Source organism: Leptopilina heterotoma, unplaced genomic scaffold, assembly GCF_015476425.1.
Source record: "Leptopilina heterotoma isolate Lh14 unplaced genomic scaffold, ASM1547642v1 Lhet_10, whole genome shotgun sequence".
Classification (NCBI taxonomy): Eukaryota; Metazoa; Arthropoda; class Insecta; order Hymenoptera; family Figitidae; genus Leptopilina; species Leptopilina heterotoma.
In genome coordinates this window covers 1,173,948-1,188,338 of record NW_025110813.1, presented here as the reverse complement: position 1 = coordinate 1,188,338, position 14,391 = coordinate 1,173,948, and the positions used below count along the sequence as shown (strand labels likewise).

The following is a 14,391-nucleotide window of genomic DNA, read 5'->3' as shown; positions in this document are numbered from 1 at the left end:
AAATAAATAAAAAATAATACTTAAAAGCTTAATAACTCGTTAATTCACTGTTTCTCTTTATACTTGTTATTGTTCACGAAAGACTTTTGTGTATTTGCACAATTTTAAAATATTTTAAGGCGACTGAGTAAAAGCTTTCAAAAAAAAAAAAAAAAAAAAAAAAAAAACGAGAAGAAAAGGTTTTTTCCCGGTAATTAGTTGACAAGGTTGGCTTTTATGTATACCTATACGCAAATACGCAGACAACACCCACGCGTTAAAAGAGAAACTAATTATTTACTTAACTAAAATTACATTATAGTTAATCTTCTTTATTATTGATAATAATTTTTTAAAGTTGATTCAACACTTTAAATTTCAATTGTTTGCTATAACAAGAATTTTTTTCTATGAAAAGTAGTCATTCTTATAATTAGTAATTTTTATCGTAAATTAGTTATTTCTAACAATAATTATTAATTCTAATAAAGCTGCTAATTAGTTATTGTTTTTACTTTATACTTTATACTTTAAATTCGCTGAAACTAGAAATCAAAAAACTATTCTCAAAAATTATAATAAAATTCTTTAAAACGATTCAATTATTTTCAAAAAATATTCGAAATTCAATTATTTTCAATATCTATAGTATTTTCATAAAATTTCGCAAAATAATTCAATTATTTGAAAAAAAATTGACAAAATTTATCCAAAATTCAATTATTTTCATATAATAAAATTTCCACAGGAATTCAATTACCTAATTTAGAATAGCATTTTTAAAAAAATTTCGAAAAAATCAATTATTTAACAAAATTTTTATACAATTCTTCAAAATAATTCAAATACTTTCACTAATAATAACATTTTTCATGCAAATTCAATTTTTTAAAAAAAATTTTGATTTAATTCTAAGCAAGAATTCAATTACATTCATAAATCATAAAATTAATCGACGAATTTCAATTATTTTCAAAAATAACAAAATTTTTTACAGAAATTCAATTCTTTTTAAAAATTTTAATAAAATTTGCCGCAATAATTCAATTATTTTCATAAATAACAAAATTCTTCTCAGGAATTCAATTACATATTTTTAAAAACTTTAATAATATTCTTTGCAACTATTTAATTATTTTCATAAATCATAAAATTCATCGCAGGATTTCAATTATTTTTAATACAATTTTACAGTAATTGATCAAAAAATTCTTTGGAAGAATTCAATTATTTACAAAAATATTAGAATTTTTCACAGGAATTCAATTATTTTCAAATATTTTACTAAAATTGATCGAAAGAAATCAATTATTTTAAATACAATTTTAATTAATTTTTTTTAAATAATTCAATTATTCTATTAGTTTTAATAAAATTCTTCCCAAGAATTTAATTATTTACAAAAATAATTATTCGAAAAAATTCAATTATTAAAGATAATTAACAAAATTATTCCCGAAAATTCAATTATTTTGAGGCATTTTAATAAAATTCTTTGCGAAATTCAATTATTTTCATAAATAATAATATTTATCACAAGAATTCAATTATTTTTAAAACTAATAAATTTTTTCTTGGAAATTCAATTATTATAAAGAATTCTAATAAAATCGTTCACAAGAATTCAATTATTTTCATATATAATAAAATGCTTATTAGGAATTCAATTATTTTCAAAAAAAAATTTAATAAAATGCCACACAGACATTCAATTATTCTCAAAAATTTAAATAGAATTCTTTGTAAAATTTAATTATTTTTAAAAACTTTTCACAATTCAATGATTATCAATATCTACTATTTTCATAAAATTTACAAACAGAGTTCAATTATTTAAAAATTTTTTTGTAAAAATCTTCGTAAGAATTCAATTCTTTTCATGAATAATAAAAATTTCTCAGGAATTCAATTATTTAAATTAGAATTTGCATAAAATTAGTCGAAGGAAATCAATTATTTAAAATTTTTTATAAAACTGTTCGCAAGAATTAAAAACTATTGTTATAAATATTTAAATTCTTTCATATAAATAATAAAATTTGTTGCAGGAATTCAATTTATTAGCAGGATAAGAAAGAAGTGAATATTTTTGATGAAAATTAGGAAAAAGTCAGGAAAATAAAAAATATGGAATGGAATTTTTGTCAGTTTTGTGAAGTGTGTAAAACGAGTTTTTTTTTGTTTGTCAAGTTTAATTTTTCGATAGCTACTTTTTTACGACTTTTTTTAATTTAAAAGCTACTTTTTGCTACTTTTTTAAAATTAATTATCAAGTGGCGAAGTCTGTACTTGTAAATGGTCATTATTACTAATAAATTCCTTTTCTTAATAATAATAATTAGCCACTCTTACTGCCAATTAGTCATTTTCATTGCTAATATTTATTAATAATCATTTTTTGAAATATTATATTTTAATATTATGTATAGACGCAGGAATCATTTCTTAAAATAAAATAAAATCCACAAAAAAAATTGAATACTAAACAATAATTTACACATAAAAAACTTTTTGTACTCACAAAGGCTACTAAAATGATAATCCTAATCAACAGGTGTTAGTATTTGTTTCCGTATTTCATTCCCGACAAGTTTTGATCACTGTATTATTATAAAAAAGTGTTAAATCAATATAAAAATATTAATAATAATTACTTTTATTTTATTTTATTATATATATATATATATATTCATTGTTTATCCTAAGAAGTAAAAAAGTGTTACTTCTTAGTTACTTCTTAGGCTACATTATAATCTGGATTTTTAAATTTTTTCTTTAAATTTCCAACTGGTACTGAATGTTTGAAAATTAAGCTTCAAAATTCTTATTGGACATTTTTGTAAAATAATAAATAATATTATTCAATCATTAATAATGAAATAATAAAAAAAATAATATATAAAAATTATATAAATAAATTATATATATATATATATATAAAATTAATTGAGTTGAATAATACTATTCTCATTGAAAATTAATTTCATATAATATAATCTAATTAGCATCACGCTTATCGTACGGATGAGATAATCGGAGAATTTATATATAGGTATATAAATAAATTATATGTATATAAGAAAAGATTTTTTGTTTTTAACAAGGAAAATGTTCTTTCGACATTAATGAGAATTGTATGTATATATATATATATATATATATATATATGCAACGAGTAAAACGATAAATGTTCGAAACTCACTTAATTACTTATAACTAACGAACTGTCTTAGTAGAAATTAATTACGTTTCTCGAAAGTTTCAGCAAATAGTCAATGTGCGAAAAGATCATCATGCTTCTCATTACACAAAAACAATTTTAGAAATTTAACTTTTTCATAAAAAAAAAACAAAAATAATAAAAAGAGGAAAAAAAGTCGCTATAGGAAAACTTGTTATACTTTTTCAATTAAAACATTTGCCAAAAATTTTTCTCGCTTTTCTACATCTAATTAGCATTATTGGAAAAAACTTTTCAACACACGTAGAATTTCAATTCTAATTCGAATTTTTAATTTTTAATTTTAAATTTAAATCTTTTTTATGAAGCTGAAACTTACAACCATAGTTATCAGCATCGACTTAATTTTTTAAAATTTTACGTTGGTTTTAAAAAAAAATATTTAATTTTCAAAATAAGTCAAAAGTTCCAAAACAGAAGTTCCAATTCCGAAGGATCCAAATTATAATTTTCCCAAATGATATTTTTTCCAAAGTATTATTTTTCCAAAGGCCATTTTTACCAAAGTACTATATTTCCAATAGTCGTTTTTTCCAAACATTGTTTTTTTTATTTTTTAAATTTCAAATCAAAAATTTCATTCAACGTGTGCTCATTCCAAAATTATGTTGTGAAATTAAAATTTTTTTTTCTAATTTAAAAATAGTAAACAGTGAAATTATATTAAATTGTAAATTAGTAAAATTAGAAATCTTATTTAAACTATAAAATAGTGAACAGTGAAATTATATTAATTAAATTGTAAATTAGTAAAATTAAAAATTTTATTTTAATTTAAAATTTTATTTAAACTATAAAATAGTGAACAGTGAAATTATATTAGATTGTAAATTTTAATTATGGTAGAATTAATACAAGTCGGAAAAAAATTATTTACATATCGAAGGATTTCTGTATTACAAGCATTCAGATAGAAAAAATAATGTAAAATATTGGAGATGCCTTATTTCTTCAAACAACTCCAATACTTTTCACTTATTTAACAATTCAACACTTTTTATTTTGGAAATTTTTTTTTGAAATTTCACACTTTGGTAAATTTATATTTTGGACATTTTGGACTTTGGAACTTTTGTACTTTGGAAAAATAAATTTTGGATCTTTTCATTTTGGAACTTTTTTCTTGGAATTCTTCGATTGGAACTTCCGTTTTGGAACTTTTGTACCCCAATCGGGCTGATAACCGCATATTTTCTAAGCTGCTTGAACTTTATGATATTAAATTATTTTAGAATTGTAGTTTTAGAATAATATTTTATCAGGTTACAAAAATTAACGTTAAACAAATGGAAAGACAATTTCATTGTTATTATTAATTTTTTCAGAATAAGTAAAAAGAAATTAAAATTTTTATTCGACGTTTTTGAAATTTATTTCAAAGTCTTTTTCCGCTAAATAGGGTAAGTGCGGGTATAGTCGGACAGTACTAGTAGTCGGACACTTTCGTGTTTTTTGTCAAATAAATAATAATGCATTGTGATAATTACTTTAAAAAGTATACTAGACGAATGTGTGAAGTTTATATTTTATTAAAATAGTGTTATTTTCGAAAATAATTAAACAAGAAATATTTTATTTAATGTTTTAAAAATCATGGTGTCCGACTATAGATACAACCATTTTCGAGTAGCGCGATGAGTGGCACAAAGTTTTGTTGATAATTAATCATAAATATTAAAACGTATAGGATCTAAATATTATATTAATAACTTCTAATATTCTTTAATTCCATTTTCCAGCAGATAGCAATTAAAAAATTATCTTTTTCACTTTATAAATTCAAAATATCTGACAGATGTCCGACTATAGAAACAAGGGGAAAAAGTGTCCGACTACTCAAGCATTCGTAATTTTTTATTAAAATGTTTATATTTTATTAAATACTCAACTATTTGTAACAAATTTATATGATTTTTAATCCTGAAGAACTCCTTTAATTAATAATGTGCTTATAAACACAGTAGATATTTGCTATTTCAAGAAAAAAAGCATAATTTAAGATTGTATCCTTAAGTGTCCGACTACTAGTGCATTTACCCTATACTTCACAGAAATTTTTCTTTTGAAAAAGCATCAATGTATATGTGATTTTTCTTTTTTTCAATTTTAAAATTAATGTATTGAAAATCATCGAATTGTTGCAAAGAATTTTATCAAAAAATTTGATAATAATAGAATTCCTTATCGACCAATTTTATATTATTTAGGAAAATAATTGAATTCCCGCGAAGAATTTTGTTAAAATTTTTGAAAATTCTAATTAAATTCTTTTAGAAGAATTTCTTTGAATTTTTTTTTAAATAATGGAGTTTCTTTTATAATTTTAATTAAAAATTTTGAAAATAATTGAATTCATTTGAAAAATTTTATATCGAATTAAGAAAAAACATTGAATTCTTTCGTGAAACTTTTTTGAAAACAATTGAATTTTACTATTTATATAAATATAATTCAATTGTTTCGAAGGATTTCTTACAATTTTAGAAAATAATTGAATTTTTTCCAAAAATATTAAAAATTTAAAAAAAATTGAATTCTTTTTTATGAAATGTTATTAAAAATGGATTAAAAATAATTGAATTTTTGCAAAAAATTTTACTACTTGCAAAAATAATTGAATTTAATAATATTATTTTTAAGAATGAATAAATTTAATTTTTTAACAATTAGTTTAAACAATAGTTTTTGAATGTTAATTTTTTTATAAAGATGGTGATATATTTAAAAATTTTTTTTAAACTAAACTTCATTATGTGCTGAACCGAATTTATAAATATAGAAATTGTGTTTGTTGATTTTTTTGAGAAATACTCTTTTGAAATTTTTACTGCACTATTATTTAATTATTTAATTTTTTAATTAAATTAAATTAATTAATTTAATTTAATTAAATTAAATTAAATTTAATTTAATTTAATTTAATTTAATTTAATTTAATTTAATTTAATTAATTTAATTATAATTAAGGGCATTTGAACCATTATGACGTCACAGTTTGTCCAAAGCATTTGTTCTAAATATGTGACGTCATAATGGTTCAAATTCCCTTAATTTAATTAATTCCCTTAATTTAATTAATTTAATTAATTTAATTAATTTAATTAATTTAATTAATTTAATTAATTTAATTAATTTAATTAATTTAATTAATTTAATTAATTTAATTAATTTAATTAATTACATTACAGTCGAGTCCGGTTATAACGACATTTAAGGGATGGAGGATTTCCGTCGCATTAACCGGACTTTGTTATAAGCGAAAAAATATATACACTTTGTAATGCAATGTAAACCAAAGTATAAAGGGCCCGAGAAGGTCGCTATAAGCGGACAGTCGTTATAAGCGAAGTCGTAATAAGCGGACTCGACTGTATAATTATTTATGAAAATATAAATAATTTTATTTAAAAACATTGTGTAATAAGATAAAAATATCAATAATTGATTATTTACATTAGTGGTTTGTGTAATCTGTTGACGCTGTCGAAGGTGACGCGCGTAAGAATAGTGCAGTAAAAATTTGAAGAAAATATTTCTCAAAAAATTCAAAAAACACCATTCTTATATTTACACAGTCGGTTCAGCACAAAATGAAGTTTATTTTTAAAAAAATTTTAAAAAATATTAAAAAATCCATCACCATCTCAATATAAAAAATTAACATTAAAAAATTATTGTTTAAACAAATTGTTAAAAAATTAAATTTATTCATTTTTTAAAATAATATTATCAAAGTTCAATATTTTCTCTATAATTTTTAATAACAAAATTTTTTTCTACAATGAATATTTTAAGAGATAAAAATTCTTGAAAACGAAGTGTCGAAATTATAAAATTGCAAATATCTTGAAAAATATTAAAAATTTTGCAAAACTTTTTTGCACACTTGTTTAGGACCCTAAACACTATCAAATTACAAAGTCACCCAGTTTTCAGCAACCATTTAATTTTGGAAATTAAATTTTAAATTAAAATATTTTTTTTATGAAGCTGAAACTTACAACCAGTTATCAGCATCGACTTAATTTTTCAAAATTTTACGTTGGTTTTAAAGAAAAAAATATTTAACTTCAAAATTTAATTTTCAAAATAAGTGGGTGGGCTGATAACCATATTTTCTAAGCTGCTTGAACTTTATGATATTAAATTATTTTTGAATTGTAGTTTTAAAATAATATTTTAGCAGGTTACAAAAATTAACGTTAAACAAATGAAAAGACAATTTCATTATACCCACAATGAAAATAATTAAGGTTTTTATTATTTTAGCGTTTTCAAAATTCATTATAAAACGGGGTCCATTTTCCCGCAAAATATTTGCATTAAAGTTTTTCTTTTCAAAAAGCAACAATGAATGTATGTTATAATGTGAAAAATAAAAAAATGTGAAATTTGAAAATTATTGTAACTAAATAAATTAATTTAAATTTTATAGAAAAGGCTACTTTGACTGCGCCTAAATTGAATAATATATATATTGTAAAAATATAGCAAATAAAATGACTAAACTAAAAAAATTGAAAAACACAATCAAATGAAAATAATAATATTAATAATAATAGCAAAGAATTTAATTTTAATTTGCAAGTAATTATTTATGTTTATTTTTCTTAGTTTAAAAGTTGAATGACGTATTTTAAATGGCTGCTATAATGACGTCACAATGTGGGTGATGCCCTTAAAGTTCCATTTCTTCACACTTTGCATCACATATAGGTATATATAATAATTTTAAATGTAGAATAAAAATTTGCATATTTTTTATTACGTAACTGTATAGTATAATAGTAAAAGTAAGTGACCTAATTTTTAGTTTTCGTAAAAAGCTTTAGGAAAGTTTAATATACTTAAATAAGTTGTCATTTATCGTGGAGAATTTTCCGCGAACTATATATATATAGGAGTGCAGTTACGATTATACAATGAGAAACAATAAATTCCAAGTGGTAGGAATGTAGGATGCAACAATGATATTATGGAAATTTTCAAATGTTTTCTCGAATTTTTATACACGTATGTGACACTATTTACATCGCAAAAATAAAAAAAAAAGAAAAGAAAAAAAAAGAAAACAATGAACAAAAAATGGTTGCGCAAAATTCACATAATATGATATTGGAAAAATATTTTCAACTAATACTTTGATGTTTGTATGCATGATATATACACCCAGGGAAATGTTTTATTTAAACTAAATAAAATATATTTCTGTTCAAAAATTTTATTATTTATCTTACAGTCTATTTTCTTTTTTTATTTATTTAGAATATATTAATGGGACAGGCCCGTTTTATTATATAAATAAAAATTTCATTTGGCATACATAAATTTTTTTTGGGCGGATATAAAATTTTTATTTAAACCAAAATTTATTTGTAAGAAATAAATATATTTTAAGGATGGAAATAAATTTTTTATTTTAATCAAATGAAATTTATTTGTGATCAATTAATTTCTATTTGGCTGTGAGACAATGGTATCTTTTCTGAGGGTGTATTTATTTTTATAGTAAAACTACCATTTTAAATGTCAATTTATTAATTAAGGGGATTTGAACCATTATGATGTCACAGTTAGTGCAAGGCATGTGTTCTAAAATTGTGACGTCGTAATAGTTCAAATGCCCTTAATTTCAATCTCTTTTATTATAATTTAATTCATATTAATAAAAATATATTAATAATATTAAATTTATTATTCAGTGACTGTTTAAATTGTTATTATTGCTATTGATATTATTATTATTATTAATTATTATTATTATTATTATTAGTATTAGTATTATTTAATCATATAATAATTATTTAATAATTTAATCATTATTTAATTAGGTAGGTACTTAATTAAAATTAAAATACAAATTTGTTTTCTGTTAAAAACGAATTCAAAATGTACTTAACTGAAATGGAAATAATATAAATTAATTATTTACTTTTTAATTAATTTTTTTAATATAAAAAATCATTATTTAATTAAAAAAAAAATAGAAATTAAAAGAAGTAACAAAAATATCGTCGTTCATTTGAACTCTTGAAATTGTAAAAGAACGTCGGTGAATTAATTATCGAATGATTATATTTTTACTTCTTGATTATATCTAATAATTATTTTATTATCTTTTTATGCTAGAATTAAATTATTTTAATTATAAATTAAAATTGAATTATTTTAATTATTAGATAAAATTAAATTATTTTAATTGTTAATTAAAATTAAATTATTTTAATTGTTAATTAAGATTGAATTACTTTAATTATTGATTAAAATTAAAATATTCTAATTATTAATTAAAATTGAATTACTTTAATTATTGAATAAATTAAAATTATTCTAATTGTAAAGTATATTTAAAATTACACAGTTACTTAATTTTTGTTTACAAATTATTTTTTAACCTCGAGAATAGTCGCGACATAATTTCTATATTTAGATATAAACATTTCATTTTTTTTCAATTCGTTACTTTCTTCCTTTCTATACAGTAAATCTATTGGAATTGCATACATAGCCAGGTACAATGTTATGTGCATTTTCTTGAGATGTTGAAACTTATTGACAGAAATGTTATGCCCATACAAAAATGGTTAAATAATAAAGTACGATCGAAGGACTCAATTGTATAAATATCAGATTTATCTTATCAAGGGAATAAAGAAATTCGAACCTCATCGCTATACAGGGTAAAAAAGAAATTATTAATATCTACTTATTGACAAGGTAAACGGAATTTATATATTAAAATAATAATAAATTAGGACTAAAATTATTACAATTTGTATTTAATTAGATAATTAATTAATTAATTTACATTTTACCCCATCAATACTCGCCACACAATTTCTACGTTCAGATAAATGTTTTAATAATTTGGCTTTGTAATAAATAAATAAATAAATAAATAAATAAATAAGAAAAATATAAATAAGAAATAAATAAAAAAAATAAATAAATAGATAAATAAATATTCAGATAAATAATTAAAATGATTTATGGAAAAAAGTGTGTCATTAAGATTATACGAAGGAAAGAAATTAAAAACTCGAAAGAGAATAAATAAAGTAAATATTTTGGCAAATTAATTAGTTAAAATTATTGCTGGAAAAAAGTGTGTCTTTAAAATTATACGTTTAACAAAAAGGAAAAAAAGAAAAGAATAAAAAACGCGAAAGAGAAAAAAGAGTCATGAAAGATTTAATGTACATACGAGAATTGATATAAAGCGAATGGGAGTCGTGGGTGCAATTAAGGGAAGAATGTTAACCGGCGTTATGTCAAATATTCATTTTGCGACGTTAAAAAGAATTAGGGTATTTTGAAAATTTATAACGGTAAATGTTAAGGGTGATTAGGTAGTGCCATCATCATCACGTCATTGGAATAAGTTCTGTAGGAAATTTTGTAACTATTTTTGATTAACCGAAATAATTTGCAAAGTACATAATTGGTATTTAAACAACTTCAGTATTTTAGTAATAAGAATATAATTTTTATTAATAAAACAACAATTACTAAAAATATTACTAAATTACTCTACTATTACTATATTCATATTGACACTACTGAAAAAAATTTATTTGATGCAAATAAACTATTACTTGTCTGTTATCGAATAAATAAATATTTATTTGAGAATAAATAACTATTTGTTTTATAATAAATAGTAGCAAATAATTTTTATTCAAGTCAATTAAATGGTATTTGCCACAAATACTGAAATTGTTGGTTCAAACAAAGTTTATTTGATTCAAGTAAATATTATTTAATGTAAGTAAATACACATTTATTTGCTAATAAACAAGTAAAAGGTTTGTACTGTATACCATTACTATATTATTACTATTGGGTACTAAACATTTAATTTCTATTACTAAAAATTTAATTTCTTTTAATTAAAAAAAAAATGTTTGAGGGATAAAATGGTGTTTGAATCTCTCCACTTGAGAACGCCAAGGTCGCCACTAGGTGGCGAGGAATTTGATTTTATCAACTGAACTACCATCTAACGGTGACCTTGGCGTTCGCAGGTGGAGAGTACATAGAATCTCCATGTTGAATCTCAAAATGTTCGTCAATATTCGTAATTCTATAATTATTTATAATCAAATTTAGAGAGTTTGGCAATTAATATAAACGGATTAAAATTTTTAATTTACTTTACTTTACGATACTTTTATCGTTTCTAATTTTTTAGAGCCTTTGAATTAATTCCTTCATTAAATAAATTGATACTTAAAATCAATTTAAAAAAAATGTGACCAGCTCCAAAGAAAGGTAACTAAGAAGCAACAAATTTGAAGGTTATGTTTGTAATTTTTTTGAACTAAAATACACAAAGAGGATCAACTTTAAATAAATTATTGGTTCAACTCCAATTTCTTTTTATTGAAATAAAAATTATTTGATTCAAGTAAATATTTATTTGATAACAGGGAAGTAATCGGTTATTCGAATCAAATAAATTTCTTTTACCATTACTTGTATATTATAACTAATACCTACTAAAAATTTAATTTCTATTGCTGAAAATTAGTTTTTAATTTAAAGAATTAATTTTTAATTCAAGAATTTTATTTTTGAGTTTAATTGTTAATTCTTCATATATACCAAATATATACTCTGAAGAAAAATTTCTTTGATTCAAATAATTAGACAAGTGTCTAATATCAAATAAATATTTTTAGAATATTTTTATTTATGAGAAAGGGACAACGTATAGGCAGTTGTTTAATTTTCCACATCATCAGAATTCAAAATTACATTAAGTTAAAACTATTCTAGTTATTTTGACAACAATCTTCCGCCGTGGCTTTACTTCAAGTTAAGTTATTTGTATCTAAAACTTTTTTCCCTTATTCTTCTGACAAAATTATACATGAAAATTTCATAATCATGTTTTTAAATGAATCCAAAATTATTGCAAAGTGTTGCATTTTATTTTATTCACTTATTTCTCGCATAAATTTATTCTAAAATGCTTTAAACATACTAAATTTATACATTACATTTAAGAATATAAAATGGAAACGCTCTTATTTTATTACATTAAAAAATTTAAATAAAAGCATTGCATCTTACTTTAATTTAACATGTTATATTAAAATAAGAGCATTGCATTTAATTTATTACTGGAGGAGAGAATTTACATTTTTAGGAAAACTCTTTTGGAAAACCCTATTTTGGAAAAACTGTTTTAGAAAACCACTTTTGGAAAAAACTCTTTTAAAAAAAACTCTTTTAAAAAATCCTTTTAGAAAAACCTTTTAAAAAATCTTTTTCAAATATTAAATGAATTTTTTATAGCATCTATTGATGAATGACTATAAAAATAACAAATTTATCTTTAAAGTTAAATAAACAGTATTTAGTTAAAATGCATATTGTATGCAATTTTCATAATTACCGTAGATTAATTTCGAATAATGATAAAATAATAAGGTGAGATATAATTTTACAATATATATATAGAATTCGCTTATTACTGCTAATGTTAGTCTATTATAATATAATTGTCAAAATATTATATTGCATTGGAAAATTCCCCGACATTCAAAGGATTAAATGTAATTCACAAAGTCCATTAATTTTATAACTTGATTTCGCTTGTTGCAATTTACTTATATAAGTAAATTGCATAATATATTTTTTTCAATAAAATATTAAACATTAGCACACATATAAGAGGAGAAATTATTTTCGAAAATTGATAAATCCATTTTAAAAAAAAATTGTTATATAAACGTAAATTTAATATTTTAAGACCCTCTCAAATCGACTTTTCATTCAATTTGGAAATTAAAAAATCATCAAGGCACTTTTTTAATCTGAAATCTTCGAAACAATTGTCTAAATTTTGTTTATTTCGTGAAAAAAATTCTTTTCGGTGCTCAGCGTCGACGCTAACTTCAGGGACGTAAATTTATTATCAAATAATTTTTAATTTAAAAACATTTTGGTCACAATCAAGATAATTAAAAAATTTTATATTTTCGATTATAGAAAAAATTAGCAAAGCCTTTAAATCAATTAAATTATTATTATACAAGTTTGATTTGAAACAAAACGTTAAAAATAAAAATATTGCTTTAGAAATAAATTATTACAAATTTTCAATTTTAAAATCAACTATTAGTGATTATGTAATTAAAAAAGTTATTTCTTTCAATTTCTCGAAATAAAAAAACATGGACTTTTTTCTAAATTTACAATTATAATTATAAAAGTTTTAATTAAATTTCGATTTCACACTGGGACTTTGCTTCTAAATAAAGATATTTCTGATTGACACATAATAATGATGCAAATACGTGAAATTACATTCAATCGCTTTGTGAAAATTAGATCAGTTTGTTTTGTTTGAAAATCAATGTTCAAAAACAGTAATTTTTTGAAATTTCTTCCCACTTTTGTGAACAAAGAATTTTTAAAGTATTAATTATTATAATTATAATAAAATATCAGGAATGAAATGTAATATTCATAGAAATGTAAATGTTAAAGTTAATATTTATATTATTTAAATAAATTTTAAAAATATTTAAAATAGTTATTTTAAAATAATTCTTAAACTTTAATTATCGTAATAAGTAAAATGTGGATGAAAATTAATAATAGACGTAAAAAGTAATTTTTAGAAAATGAAATTATTTCATTAAAATCAAAAGCATGTTCCCAACGTTCTAAACATTTAAATTTACAAAATTTGTTTGTTTCTTCTTCGAATTGAAATTTTATTACAATAATTTTGCGTCACGTAACAAAGAATTAATTACAAAGTTTCTAAATGTTAGATGTTAAATTTGTATATTACAATCAATACTTTATGCAAAAATTTTTTTAATTAATATTTTCCTAAAGTTTTGAACGAAATTTTTTTTTTCTACAAACATTTTTTCTAAACGTTTTTAAAAATTACTATTCAAAAAATAAAAATAATTAAAAATTAAATATTTACTTAGTCAAGAATTATTTTTTTTAGTATACAAAGTAATTTTTCTGCACAAAAAAAATAACAAATCAAAATAATTAGAAAAATTTTGTCGTTCAATGAAACGTTCGAAACTTTAGAAACATATAAATATTTTTGTTACTTGAACGTTAAAAACTTGTGGATTGTTCAAAAACTTTCAATATAAATTTAAAAATAACTATAAATATTTATAAATAAAGGATAA

At 20.8% G+C, this 14,391-nt stretch overlaps 2 protein-coding genes across 2 annotated transcripts in view; one reads left to right on the top strand and one right to left on the bottom strand.

Moving 5' to 3' along the window:
- The window catches only part of LOC122498611, a 73,662-nt gene that overhangs the window by 46,556 nt on the left and 12,715 nt on the right, over nucleotides 1–14,391 (top strand). The gene's annotated exons all lie outside the window — the stretch shown is intronic.
- Nucleotides 1–14,391, bottom strand: part of LOC122498603 — a 58,893-nt gene that overhangs the window by 43,200 nt on the left and 1,302 nt on the right. The gene's annotated exons all lie outside the window — the stretch shown is intronic.